Source organism: Symphalangus syndactylus, chromosome 17, assembly GCF_028878055.3.
Source record: "Symphalangus syndactylus isolate Jambi chromosome 17, NHGRI_mSymSyn1-v2.1_pri, whole genome shotgun sequence".
NCBI classification, from domain to species: Eukaryota; Metazoa; Chordata; class Mammalia; order Primates; family Hylobatidae; genus Symphalangus; species Symphalangus syndactylus.
In genome coordinates this window covers 14,103,912-14,118,209 of record NC_072439.2, presented here as the reverse complement: position 1 = coordinate 14,118,209, position 14,298 = coordinate 14,103,912, and the positions used below count along the sequence as shown (strand labels likewise).

The following is a 14,298-nucleotide window of genomic DNA, read 5'->3' as shown; positions in this document are numbered from 1 at the left end:
TCGCTTCCCTCGTCTTTCTCTCTGTCTCTCCCTTCTTTTGCCCTCTCACCTCTTCTTCTTCTCTGTCTCTCCTCTCCACGCCTTCTTCCTGTCTGTCTGCCTGCCTGTCTCTCTCTCTGTCTTTCGCCTTTTGCAGGGCTGGATTTGGCAAGCACTCTTCCTGAGCACTGCAGCTTGGTGCGTTTCTACTCATTTCCTGTTAAGCAGTACCCAGAGCTCCCTGAATTCAGGCTCTGGGAGGACGGCCCTGTCTTCCTTTTCCTCTCCACTCCTAGAAAAACCTGCTGACCAGGCCCTGAGAGCAGGGTCACGGGGAGACCTCCTCACCACAGCAGGAAAATGGACCGTTTCCTCCATTGGACCTGACTCAGCAGCGGCCCACTGACCGCCTGGGAGAGGGCTCCCGCCTCGCGGGCCGCAGTTCCACACCTGGGTAAGGGAGTGAAGCACACAGTCTGTAGGGGCGGTGGTCATGGCAGATACTCAGGATCCAGATGGCATCAGGCCAGCGAGGGCATGGGGTGAGTGGGCCCACTCCCCTCCCTGGGCCAGGAACGTGTGTCTCCTCTGCCCTGGCCCGCAAGTGGACAGATCTCCACATGGTTTCATGCTGATGGGAGTGATTATTCCATTGCCGTTGCCGCTGGATTATGAGCCCATTGCCGCCGGAGCCAGGCATTTCTGCTCATTGCTGCATCCCCAGTGTTCGGTTTAGTGACTGGCCTGCCCCAGGGAGCCGGTAAATATCACATGGAAGGACGGATGGGCCACCGTGGCCCCCACCCTACAGCGGATGGTCGCGTGTCGGGTTTGTGTGAGCACGCCCTAGAGGAAGAGGAGAAGCACGTCCCCACCTGGCCCAGGGTACAGTTCAAGCTCTCAGCTGACTTTTGGGAGCTTCTGGAGCCCCTGCCTTGGTCCCAGGTTTCAATGCTGCTCTTCCCCTGCATGGGGAACTCACACAGTCAGCCCCTCCCACCCGCCCTGTGTGGGGCCCTGTACTCTCCTGCCTCCTGTCCATGTCACCGGCCTCTCCTACCTCCCAACTTCATTCTCTCTCCACTTCCTGTCTGCCCTAGAACGAACGCGTTTCTATCTCCCCTTATCGTTGGCATCTTCCGGGGCTGCATGTGGGAACTGAGTTCTCAGCCCTTGGAGCTTCTGGCCTCGGGGTCCCCCACCCACACGCCACACGCTGGTGTTTGCGTGAGGTGCTCTCCCATCGGATGTCAGCTCCTGAGGCTGAGCTGTGCTCGGGCATGTGTGATGGGCCATGTTCTGCTGGGCACTGGCCTGCTGATGAGGTCGCCAGAGATGCCCCCTGCAGAGGCTGAGCTGGAGGGCTCCTTCTCAAGAGTGAGGGGCTGTCCTCCACGGGGCCCCCTGTGGTGTCCCTGATGGTGGCTCAACAGCAGCCCCTGGTCCGCTGGCCAGGCATCCGACCAGGCCGTGTCAGAGCACCAGGTGGCTGGCAAGGCCTCGGAGAACTCGGTTGGGAACAGGTCCGACTGCTCTGAAAAAATCAACAGCTCGGAGAGTGTCTCCTGTGGTTTGGGGTGTGTGTCCAGCTCCAGGGCTGCAGCTGACAGTCACGTGAACTTGGCCAGGTCAGAGGGCCTGACTGTGTCACAGGCAGTCTCTGACCCGGAGCCTGCCTGAGCAGGGTCCCGAGGAAGCCGAGCCCAGACGCCTGCTTCCCCCCTTGATCGAAGCCAGGCTGAAATGTACCTGCTGCTGCCTGGCTGGGCCGGTCTGTTCAGAGTTGGTGGTTCCCTGGCTTGAATGTGTCCCCAAACTAAACCACTCCCAGCCTCCAGAAACCGGCTCCCCCGCCCTGTTTGCCAAGATTCTTAGGGCTTTCGCCATGGCTGGCCCTGGCCACCCATCCTGCAGCTCTCTCCCTGGCCTCCATGCCCAGGTGCTGCAGTGACTTCTCTCTGATTGCCACAGTTGGCCCTGCGGCTCCTCCCCCTTCTCCGTGTGGACGGCCCCTTCTGTCTCTGAGCCTGCTGTCTCCTGTGCTTCTGCTGCCCGTCTCTGTACCTGCCTTCTAAGCCTGTGTCCCCTGTCCCAGCGTTCAAACGTGACACTCCCTCAACTCGCAGACCACAGCACGCAGCTGGCCATCGGTGATGCCCTGAACCGACAGCCAGGGTTCATCGCCTGTCCTTCAGCTTGAACCCATTAGTTGATTCGGCCTCTTTCCTCTTAAATTACTTTTATTTTATCACTTTTAAAATGTATTTTAAAGGGGATTGTGGTATTTTTCCTTGCTCAATAACAGTAACTGGAATAGGCCGGATACGATGGCTCACACCTGTAATCCGAACACTTTGGGAGGCCGAGGCAGGTGGATCACAAGGTCAGGAGTTTGAGACTAGACTGGCCAACATGGTGAAACCCCATCTTTACTAAAAATACAAAAAAATTAGTTGGGCTTGGTGGCGCATGGCTGTAATCCCAGCTACGCAGGAGGCTGAGGCGGGAGAATTGCTTGAACCCAGGAGGCAGAGGTTGTAGTGAGCCGAGATCGCGCCAGTGCACTCCAGCCTGGCGACAGAGCGAGACTCTGTCTCAAAAAAACAAAAACAAAAATAAAAAAACAAAGAATTCATCAGGCGTGGTAGTGCATATCTGTAATCCCCGCTACTCGGGAGGCTGAGGCAGGCAAATCGCTGGAACCTGCGAGGTGAAGGTTGCAGTGAGCCAAGAAAGCACCACTGCACTCTGTCTCAAAAACAAAACAAACAAAAAACCCCACACAGTAAGTGGAATAACAAATACAACAGCAACAAAACAATGGAGTAAAATCTTGCTGGATACCCCACCCCTGAGCCTGAGGTGTGCTCTCTTGTGAAAGAGCTGTTCAGCCTGGACGTGGTGATTCTTGCCTATAATCCCAACACTTTGGGAGGCTGAGGCAGGAGGATTGCTTTAGCCCAGTTGTTCAAGCCTATTTGGGCAACACGATGAAACCCCGTCTATACAAAAAATTAAATTAGCCAGTTATAGTGGTGCACACCTGTAGCCCCAGCTACTCGGGAGGCTGAGGTGGGAGGATCACTTAAGTCCAGGAGTTCAAGGCTGCAGTGAGCTATAATCATGCTACTGCCCTCCAGCCTGGGCAACAGAGCAAGACCCTGCCTAAAAAAGAAAAAAAAAAAAAACAAAGTCTGTACTATAGTAGTGCCGACCTGGAAGTTCCTCCTTGCCAGAATAAGAAATACAGAAGGGGAGCTGGGCGCAGCAGCTCACACTTGTAATCCCAGCACTTTGGGAGGCCGAGGCGGGCAGATCACGAGGTCCGGAGATTGAGACCATCCTGGCTAACACGGTGAAACCCCGTCTCTACTAAAAATAGAAAAAATTAGCCGGGCGTGGGGGCGGGCGCCTGTAGTCCCAGCTACTCGGGAGGCTGTGGCAGGAGTATGGTGTCAACTGGGAGGCGGAGCTTGCAGTGAGCCAAGGTTGTGCCACTGCACTCCAGCCTGGGCGACAGAGCGAGACTCCGTCTCAAAAAAAAAAAAAAAAAAAACTACAGAAGGGGAATTGCAGCAGAGTTGTGTTCTGACCATGTGATTCATGTGCCTTATGCTTGTGTTAGCTGCCATGCTGTGGGAAATACCTCATGGAAGGCACATTGCCTTTCCCTTTGGGCCCGCCACCATGCCCTCTGCAGTCTTGCCTCATAGGATCGGGGGATCCTGCACACTGGGATTCAGGCTCAGGAAAGAGGGCTGATGGGTTGGTAACAGCCAGGTCCTGAGTGCCTGGGGAAAGACATGGAAGCTGGAGACCCAGCAGTCAGCATTCTTAGGGAGTTCCCAAACATTGTTGGGCACGGTGGCTCACACCTGTAATCCCAGCTCTGAGGGAGGCATAGGCAGGAGGAGCGCTTGAGCCTGGGAGTTTGAGATCTGCCTGGGCAGTATAGCAAGACCCTGTTCTCCAAAAAAAAAAAAAATAAATAAAAAAAGAAATAAAAGAGTTCCCAAACATCACCCAAGCAGTAATGCAAATATCTTCCTCCAGGACACCCCCATCCAGCCCTGCGTGCTGGAAGCAGAACTGCTGACTGATTATTTTTCTGCTGTCATTTCGGGACTCTGCCCCAGCACTAAGCAGAGACCCTTATTCTCAGGAAGCCCCCCACAGAAGGAAGCTCTGGGAACTTTCTGCCTGCCCTCTCCGCAATCCCCTGCCACCCGCCTCTGTGGGATGAGGCCCCACAGCTGACTCAGGCAGGCATCCATCAGCCTAACAGCCTCACTCATCAGAGTCCCGATTGTTTGAAACAGACGGGCAGCCCCGGCCCTTCAAGGCCAGCCTTTATGGCTCAGAAGAGGGCAGCCCAGGGACCTGGATGGAATTTCCCCATCTCCCAACCTTCACCCACCCTGGCATAAGATCGTCTTCATCCTCTCCTGAGGCCTCTGATGGTTTTCTCTGAGGTTGAGAATCCCTGCTATTATTTTAGGAAGGAAGAACAACCCCCAGAACTGCAGAGTGTCTTGCTTCTTGCTGACTCTGGTCAAGTCAGCGTTCCACCCACGAGGAGCCTTGGAGCTGCCGGACTCCTGGCTGAGTGTAGTGTGGGTGTCTGGGAGATATGTGCTGCCCACTGCAGAGGCTGGCTCGGAGGCCGCTGGAATGCTGCGCTGTGCCCTAGCTTTTACATTTTTATTTCATACTTGCAGAATCCTGTGTATTTTTCCAGTGTTCTCCCACTCCCAGCCTTCCCACAGTAGCCTCCTCGGCTAGCCCCAGAGCACTCTGTGCCTGTCAGAAGAAGGCACCAGCGGGCCCCTCTGTTGAGTGGGGTCCCTGTGCCACCTCTAGACTGGCTGAGGGTTCCATAGTGGGCAGCTGCACAGCCAGGGAGGGTCTTTGGGGGCCCGGAAGGAAAGTGCTGCTGGGAGGGAGGGCAGGAGAAAGACTTTGGTCCGCCTGCTGCAATCATGTTTCTGGAGCCCAGGAGTCCACTCAGCTGTCGGAGGAGCCGGTGGGGGGTCGCCCTCCTTCCAGGAGGGGGTTGCCTCTTACTGCATTCAGAACACATTCCCTAGGCCGCACGCTGGTCAGCACCAATATGTGGCACAGGGCACCTCCCTTGTTCAGGCACTTCATGAAGGTTGTATCATAAAGGGTTTCAGATCCAGAAAGACACCTAAGAATGACCAGCTGATGACCAGGTGCCCATCACCCCACCCAAATGAAGCCAGAGCAGGGCAGGCGCACCTTCACCGCGTGTGGGTTCACTGCTCCAAAATGTGCGGGGTTGTACAGCGGTCTACACTGCCTGTCAACAGGATCACGTGCTTTCTTGCTTGGTTTCTTGTACCCTAGTTTTTTGTTTTGTTTTGTTTTGTTTTTTGAGGTGGAGTTTCTCGTCACCCAGGCTGGAGTGCAATGGCACGATCTCAGCTCGAAGCAACCTCCCGCTCCCAGGCTCAAGCACTTCTCCTGCCTCAGCATCCCGAGTAGCTGGGATTACAGGCACCAACCACCACACCCGGATATTTTTCATATTTTTAGTAGAGACAGGGTTTCACCATGTTGGCCAGGCTAGTCTCGAACTCCTGAGCTCCAGCGATCTGCCTGCCTTGGCCTCCCAGAGTGCTGGGATTACAGGCGTGTGCCACCGCACCTGGTCACCCTACTTTTAGGCTGAGCACTCCTTGTGAGTACCGTTCACACTGACACGAGGCTCCACTCGCATCCACAGCTGCGTGGCTTTCCCTCGTGATTATTCCACAGTGTGTCTATCCGTTCTCCAGCCAGTGGACATTTAGAGTCTCCAAGTTTCTGCATTTTTCACACAGCCTGGCAGTGAGCGGTCCCCTGTGGCATGCATCTGAGAGCTTCTCCAGTGCGGTACCTTGCTTAATATGATCATCTGCTGTAGTGCTTGATGACTATGCCCGTGAATAACCACTGCACTCCAGCCTGGGCAACATAGCGAGACCCTGCCTTCAAAAGAAGAAAAATAGCCACATAGGTTTTCAGCAGTCCTAGCCTGGAAAAAAACAACCTATTCAATTTGCATGACCGAAAGTCTTGGACGCGTGGCTGGCAATATCATGTGTTGCGCACTCGTAAAGTGTGTTATTTCAACCCTCCTCCACCGTGCTGTATGTGCCTGGGGCCTTGGCCAGGAAGCCAAGTGGGCGGGGAGGAGGCTCCCAGCTCAGGGTTAGCTCTGTGTGGTCGGGAGCGGGATGAACCGGGGGGCTCCTGCGCCATCAGCTCTGAGGACTCTGCTTTTGCTGGGCATCCTCCTCACGGATGTAACATCCCCTCCAGCCTGTAAACTCCTCTGGAGCCTGCGTTTTCAGTTTCGTTGTGCACAGTGAGGCCGCGCTCACAGAAAGCACCTAGCACCCAGCCTTGTTGCAGAGGGCAGCTCGGGCCAGGACTCACGCGCTCCCTGTGCAAATTCACCTACTTGATAAGATTTATTTGTAGCCCCAAATCATTCCTTTTGCAGTCTTTTGCAGACAAGTGCAGACCAGCAAAAAATTTGTCACCCAGCGCGTATGTTCCTAGTCAAGGTCAAACAAAGCCACACTGCCTTCTCCTGGCTCTCGCGCTGTGTTCCGGCGTGGATCACGCTGCCTTCTCCCGGCTCTCGCGCTGTGTTCCGGCGTGGATCACGCTGCCTTCTCCCAGCTCTCGCGCTGTGTTCCGGCGTGGATCACGCTGCCTTCTCCCGGCTCTCGCGCTGTGTTCCGGCGTGGATCACGCTGCCTTCTCCCGGCTCTCCTGCTGTGTTCCGGCGTGGATCACGCTGCCTTCTCCCGGCTCTCGCGCTGTGTTCCGGCGTGGATCACGCTGCCTTCTCCCGGCTCTCGCGCCGTCCCGGCACGGATTTGCAGGATTTTAGCGCCATGTTTCTCACATTTCTGTGGATTTTGTTGGTGATTTCACTGTTGAGAATGGCCCCAGCGTCATGCAGCCGCGCCGTCTCGTGTTCCTCGGTGCCAGGAGGCTGGGATGAGCCTCACAGAAACCATGTGTGACAGCAGCTCTCTCAGTCAGGAGTGATAGCGCCGTGTCCATGAGTTCAGTGTGGGTGAATCACAGTAGATATGAACTGAGGAAATACGCATAAAGGCCAGGTGCAGCAGCTCATGCCTGTCACCCAGCACTTTGGAAGGTTGAGGCGGGAGGATCGCTTGAGCCTGGGAGTTTGAGACCAGCATGGGCAACAAAGTGAAACCCCGTCTCTACAAAAATACCAAAAAAAAAAAAAAAAAAAAAAAATAGCTGGGTGTGGTGATGCCCACCTGTAGTCCCAGCTACTCGGGAGACTGAGGCTGGAGGATTGCTTGAGCTTGGGAAGTCAAGGCTGCAGTGAGCCATGATCACGCCACTGCACTCTAGCCTGGGTGACAGGAGTAAGACCCGGTCTCAAAAAAAAAAAAAAAAAATGTCCAGGCGTGGTGGCTCATGCCTGTAATCCCAGCATTTTGGGAGGCTGAGGCAGGTGGATCACTTGAGGTCAGGAGTTCGAGACCAGCCTGGCCAATGTGGTGAAACCCTGCCTCTACTAAAAATACTAAATTAGCCAGGCGTGGTGTTGTGTACTTGTAATCGCAATTACTCAGAAGCCTGAGGCTGGAGACTCACTTGAACCCAGGAGGCGGAAGTTGCAGTGAGCCAAGATTGTGCCACTATACTCTAGCCTGGGCGAAAAGTGAGACTCTGTCTCAAAAAGAAAAAAGAAAAAATGAAATACACAAAACTAGGTTACATAGTGACCATTTGATGAACATGTTGTGACCAGAGGCTCACAGAAACCTAGCTGTGTGTTTCCCCTCTGAACAGTGGCTCAGTACTGGCCAACTCTGTGCTTGAGGTAACTTTCTAGAACAGAGCTGCCACGAATAACGAGAAGTGATGAGCTCCGTGGCAAGCAGGACAGCACCCCCCACGGCTGCCCCTCACCTCCACCCCTGGAACTGTGACTGTTTCCTTACATGGAAAAGGGGACTTTGCAGATGGGACGAAGGGTACGGACCTGGGGATGGGAGATTATCCTGGCTTATCCACAAGGGCCCAGCCCCATCATAAGGCCCTCAGAAAGCAGAGTGCCTTCCCCTGCTGTGGTCAGAGGGAGCTGAGACAACAGAAGAGAGAACAGAGATAGCTGTTGAGGGGTCGGCGCCTGCTAGCTCTGACAATGGAGGGAGGAGGGGGCCGTGAGCCAAGGGATGTGGGCAGCCTCTGGATGCTGGAAAAGGCAGGAAAGCCCCAGAACCCCCAGAATAGAGTGTAGCTCATAGCATCTCAATCTTAGCCTGGGGTGATCCCTGTCAGGGTCTGAGCTAGTGAAGACTTTGTGTTGCTTTAATGTGTCGTTGAAGACGTTGTGTGTGGCTATAAGTCACTAGGTTTGTGGCGATTTGTTATGGAGATCGAGACCATCCTGGCTAACACGGTGAAACCCCGTCTCTACTAAATAATACAAAAAATTAGCCGGGCGTGGTGGCGGGTGCCTGTAGTCCCAGCTACTCGGGAGACTGAGGCAGGAGAATGTTGTGAACCCAGGAGGTGGAGCTTGCAGTGAGCCAAGATCGCGCCACTGCACTCCAGCTTGGGCGACAGAGCGAGACTCCGTCTCAAAAAAAAAAAAAAAAAAGGCGCGTTTGGGGAGACAGAGAGAGGCAGGAGAAATGGAGAGAGGCAGAGGGGGCGGAGAGGGACAGGGGAGACAGAGGCAGGGGAGACAGAGAGAGGCAGGGGAGACATGCGGGGGGAACAGAGAGAGGCAGGGGGACAGAGAGAGACAGGGGAGACAGACAGGGGAGACAGAGAGAGGCGGGGGAGACAGGCAGGGGAGACAGAGGCAGGAGGACAGAGAGGCAGAGGGACAGAGAGAGGCAGAAGGGACAGAGATGGGAGACAGAGGTAGGGGGACAGAGAGGCAGAGGGGACAGAGAGAGATGGGAGACAGAGAGAGGCAGGGGAGACAGAGAGGCAGGGGGACAGAGAGAGGCAGGGGAGACAGAGGCAGGGGGATAGAGAGGCTAGGGGGAATGGAGAGAGGCAGGGGGACAGAGAGAGGCAGAGGGGACAGAGAGGCAGGGGGACAGAGAGAGGCAGGTGGACAGAGAGGCTGGGGGGACAGAGAGAGGGAGAGGAGGCCGGTGGGGAGACAGAGTTGTTTTTTCCTCTGTTAGCTCTCATCCCTGAAATCAACAAGAAAATGGGACCGGTTCACTTTGCCATGTTGGCTTGAAGTGCCCTGCTAAGACCTGGGGTTCAATCCAGCCTTCCTTGGCTGTGACATTGTGGAACTAATCTTCAACTTTGCCGAAGTTGTTCCCTCGTCTCTGGAATCCCACCTTGGTGACTTAAAAGCTAGTGGACTGATAGAAAATTCAGTCCCCGTTACTTAACTTGGATTTTGAAAACCGTCCCCTCGTTCATGTTTACAGAGAACATGCTATTGCCCGAGGGGACCACGCATACCGGAAACACCACAGCAGATCATGTTCAAAACCGCCGACTGTCCTGAAGACAGTTGACAATTCCTGAGTTTGACGGCACGTTTTTTCCGATCCAGGAGCTGGAGCCAGATACCCACCCGTGACGCCCTCCCACATCTTCAAAACGGGCACTTCCAAACCTTGTCCTGGGCATATTTCCAAGCCAGCCTCACTGCTGCATGCTCATGTCATGCCCCTCTCTCCTGCATACTCCCAGATCCCACCCATCCTTCAAAGCCCACGGCCACGGCCACCTCTTTCCTGCCTCACCCTGGCTCCCTCCCCACAAGGAGGAAGTGGCCCCTCCCCGCTGGCGTCCTGTCTGTCGTAGGGCCTTAGGTTCTTGTGTATGTGTGAGCCTGGGTTATGTGTCTTTCCTTTTCCACTGTACCTGGCACAGGTAAATACTCATTCAGCCTGACTTGGACCTCAGTGATGGCTCCAGACCGTGGCTTTGAAGAGTGGGTAGAATTTGGATGTAGGAAGAAGCAAAGAAAGGAGGGAGAGTTTCCGGTGCAGGGAGAGAGCCCTGCCCTGGGCATCCCTTAGGCAGGTGTTGGAGGGAGGCCCCCAGCACTGGGGCCCCAGCAGCGTGGGTTTGCCCTGCCGTGTCCTTCCCCTCCGTCGTTAGCCCAGGCAGAATCCGTGGGGCCAGTCCTTCCAGGGGAGTGGGAGCCACCCTGGGAGGAGCCTGGCTACCAGACCATGATGGCAGGGTGGGAGAGATTTGAATATTCTTACTGCTCGTTTAGCTCAGGAAGTGGCAGCACCAGTCCCTTGTCCTCTGGGGCGATGACAACAGAGAAGCATGCCCTGGGGGGCAGGGCTGCTTTCCCCCCAAAATACAAGTAAGCACAAGGCAGGGCTGCGGCATGCGTTGTGTTGATGTAGCAGCAGCAGCCATCCTGGCAGTGAGGGGTCACAGGCATGGCCACAGGCTCGCTCATGCACAGAGGCACGTTCTCAAAGGCAGGAAGAGCGTGGGTGTGCAGAGATGCAGGGAGGGCGGGACATCCCCAGGGAAGGAGTTGCATTCGGAATGGGCAGCCGTGCCGAGTTCCCAGCTGGTAGGAAGACAGGAACGCAGGTTGATTGGGAAACAGGAGAGGGGGCGCAGAGGCTGTGGCAGCTGCCTGGGGTGTGATACAGCAGCAGGTGTGTGTCAGGGATGTGGGGAATTTTCTACCAACCTTCTTTTTAAGTCGAGTGATTTCTCTCTTGGTCCTTTGCTTCTTTATTTTTTTATTATTTTTTTTTTTTGAAACAGCATCTTGCTCTGTCACCCAGGCAGGAGTGCAGTGGTGTCATCTTGGCTCACAGCAACCTCCACCTGCTGGGTTCAAGAAATTCTCCTGCCTTAGCCTCCCAAGTAGCTGGGATTACAGGCATGAGCCACCATTCCTGGGGTTTCACCATGTTGGCCAGGCTGGTCTTGAACTCCCAATCTCAGGTGATCTGCTTCCTTGACCTCCTGAAGTGCTGGGATTACAGGCGTGAGCCACCAAGCCCAGCGGTCCTTTGCTTCTTTCCTCCCGCCCTCGTCCACCAGTAGAACCTCAGAATTTGTGTCACGGCCATCGACAAATATGTCCCGTGCTGTGAGCGTTTCGGAGCCGGGACGTGACTCTGTGGCTGATCTGGAGGCGCTCTGGGTGCAGCATGAGAGTTCGTGCACGATCAGCCAGCTGTAGACAGTTTTTCCTGGTGTGTGTGGTCCTGTGAGTGCCTCACCAGGGTCCCTTGGAGATGGGTGTGACTCAGGTGAGGCGTGTTCCTTTTCTCCTCCTTAAGGGCCTGCATGAAGCCTCTTGCTCTAGAAAAACTGGACTCAGAGGCAGTGTCGTGGGCGGAGGTGAAACCCCTGGCCGGCCCCACACCCATCATTCCTCGGGACTCAGTTGCTCAGTGCACAGTAGCCTAGGATCGTAGGGTGGTGTGTGGTTTCTTTTTTTTTTTTTTTTTTTTTTTTTGAGGGAGTTTCGCTCTCATTGCCCAGGCTGGAGTGCAGTGGCGTGATCTCGGCTCGCCGCAACCTCCACCTCCCGGGTTCAAGCGATTCTGCTGCCTCAGCCTCCCGAGTAGCTGGGATTACAGGCATGCACCACCATGCCCAGCTAATTTTTGTATTTTTAGTAGAGATGGGGTTTCTCCATGTTGGTCAGGCTGGTCTCAAACTCCTGACCTCAGATGATCTGCCCGTCTCGGCTTCCCAAAGTTGCTGGGATTACAGGTGTGAGCTACCGCGCCTGGCCTGGTGTTGTGTAGTTTCTAAAGCACATCCACCCCTGAGACGGTTGAGGAAACCGAGGCTCAGGGGTTTGCGTTCCTGCTCGGAGTCACAGCCCCGAACGGCAGAGCTGGAACCGTATCCAGTCCTGGTGTCGCCCATCCAGGCACCCTATCCCACGTCAGCCTGCCTGCCTCGTGGCCTCATGGCACACCTTTGCTGTGACGTGTTACTGGCACACCTGAACTCCCGAGGGCAGGGCCGCTTCTTATTTGTTATCTCAACAAATAGTATTTATTATCTCAACATATACTCAGTGACTGACGCCACCTGGGTGCCAGGCCCTGTGCTGCCTCTGCCAGCCCTGTCCCCGTGCCTGGCCCCGCTGGCAGGAAGCTTGTGTTTGAGGACAGAGAACTTGGGGTGGGTTGGCGACGAGAGCCTGTCCCGAGTGGTGTCCCTCCAAGGACGATGAGCCACAGCGGGGCAGAAGGGGCCCTGGGAAGCAGGCTGTACCCGCCAGAATCTCCCGGGCCCGGGACCCAAATGCGAGTCTTCAGAGGGGAGACGCTGCAGTCTTCTCGCTGCAGGGGAGATGGTGGGGGGACTTGGGCCATTTGCCCGCTTCCTTTGTGCTGAGGCCATGGTCAGCAATTCTGAGATTCCCAGCCCGGGTTTCCACCACCGACATCACGGTGTAAGTAGCAGGGGGTGCCTCTAAGCGGCCAGGGGCACCCATGCGCCAGAGCCAGTGCACGTGACCTGGCGAGGGGGCAGGAGTGGCCATTGCAAGGTGACAGCTGCTGGCACCTAATGCTCGCAGAGGGCCCCAGTGCACAGGCGCGGCTGGCTGTGCAGAGCTGCTGACCGCCTCTCACCACCCCCTGCCCTGCCCCGTGTCACCTGGGATGACTTCTGGCCTGGGTGCTTTTGGCAGCCACACCTCAGAAAACCAGTCTTCGTGACTGTGGGTCACCATGGGCATGAGTCACCTGTCTCCAGAGCCTGGTGTCCCTGTGCAGGTGTGCCAGGTGGGCAGAGGAGACAGGTGAAGGCACATTCCTCAGTGCCTGCTCACGCTCTGCCCACTGCACATTCTGTAGAGAACCTCAGCGCCCTCCTCCCTGCCGGCAGCCAGGCAGGGATTTAGGTGGTTTCTGTTTGGCCTCCAGTGCTTGCCTCTCCCGTGTCCTATCCGCTCAGACCTCAGACCTGTCACTGTTCCCGGGCATCCTCCTGGATAAGAAACTGCCCAAATGTGGGAGCTGGGTCCCCAGCATGTGAGTCAGGCTCAGCCTGCCTAGCTCACGTTTTGTTCTTTGCAAGTTTTCCCAACCTTGCAGCTCTTTGGGGAGGGAGCCAGCTCCAGGCTGGGAATGGGCCTGGTGGCCTCCATCAGTATCAGCCCAGGTGAACTGTCCACGAGCCACAAAAAGGAAGGTGGTGGGAGGAGTATCATCTGTTTGCCTTCTGGGTCACTGCGGGGAGTTGCTGCCCCCAGAGCTTAGCTGCTGTCAAGGGGTGGGATGCGGCGAGGACCCCCAAGAGGTTGCCCGGAGTCCTTCATTCTAGGGCACTAAGCGTGGAGAGTGCTTCCTGTGTCTGAGACGGGACAGCAGGGGACCCGCAAACAAGCAAGCAAGAGGAATGCGGGGCCACATGAGGATAGCAGGAGAGCGAGGCGGGGTGGGGCAGCCTTGCAGCCATGGGGACATTTGGATGGACAGAGCCCTGGTGGCTAAGACCCAGCATGGAAAGATCCAGGGAGGCTCAGTGAGGGAGAAGGAACAGCGAGAGCAAAAGCTCTGAGGGGGGATGGGGGGCCGCCCAGGCAGATGGGGGTGTAAGATGAGGTGTGAAGGGGCAGGCGCACGAGAGAGGAGGCATCAGTGGTGTGTTGGGAGAGGGTGAGGAGACCAGTGATGGGGATCAATCAGGAGGGCTTCCTGTGGGAGGAGGCTTCTCTGATGTCTGAGGTCTGGGCGGATAGGACACGGGAGAGGCAAGCACTGGAGGCCAAACAGAAACCACCTAAATCCCTGCCTGGCTGCCGGCAGGGAGGAGGGCACTGAGGTTCTCTACAGAATGTGCGGTGGGCAGAGCTGTGAGTGCCTTCACCTGTCTCCTCTGCCCACCTGGCAGACCTGCACAGGGACACCAGGCTCTGGTGACAGGTGACTCATGCCCATGGTGGCCCACAGTCACGAAGAAATGGAAGTCCTTCAGAAATGGAAGGGATCTTAGAGATGGTGAAGATGGTTTCTATGTCTCAGGAAGGGCTCTGGGCTTTCGGGCAAGTCGCTTCAGCTCTCAGGGAGTGGGGGAACTCACGGCCCCTCATTGAGACCTGCACACCTGCAGCCTCTCACCGCTGTCACCATGCCCCGCAGTTCTCTGTCCATGCACCATTTCCAGTTTCTTCCTGCAGGGCTATGCATTGCCTCAGCTCCGCTCTTGAGAAAAGATCCTTTTTTAAGAAAGCCCGATGATTCCTGTGCACGTGGGTGATGTCATCACACTTGCCCCTGGGCGCAGATCCTCCACGCTGCCCCCAATGGGAACACCAGCCTGTGCTCAGTG

At 55.9% G+C, this 14,298-nt stretch overlaps 1 protein-coding gene across 4 annotated transcripts in view; it reads left to right on the top strand.

Moving 5' to 3' along the window:
• The window catches only part of SH3GL1 (SH3 domain containing GRB2 like 1, endophilin A2), a 41,406-nt gene that overhangs the window by 9,999 nt on the left and 17,109 nt on the right, over positions 1–14,298 (top strand). The window contains exon 1 of one of the 4 annotated variants that reach the window (XM_055250468.2): positions 276–433. The exons of the other annotated variants lie outside the window; for them this stretch is intronic. The gene's annotated coding sequence lies outside the window, so the exon portion shown is untranslated. Of the gene's footprint in view, positions 1–275; positions 434–14,298 lie in introns of those variants that run through there. 4 annotated transcript variants of the gene reach the window in all.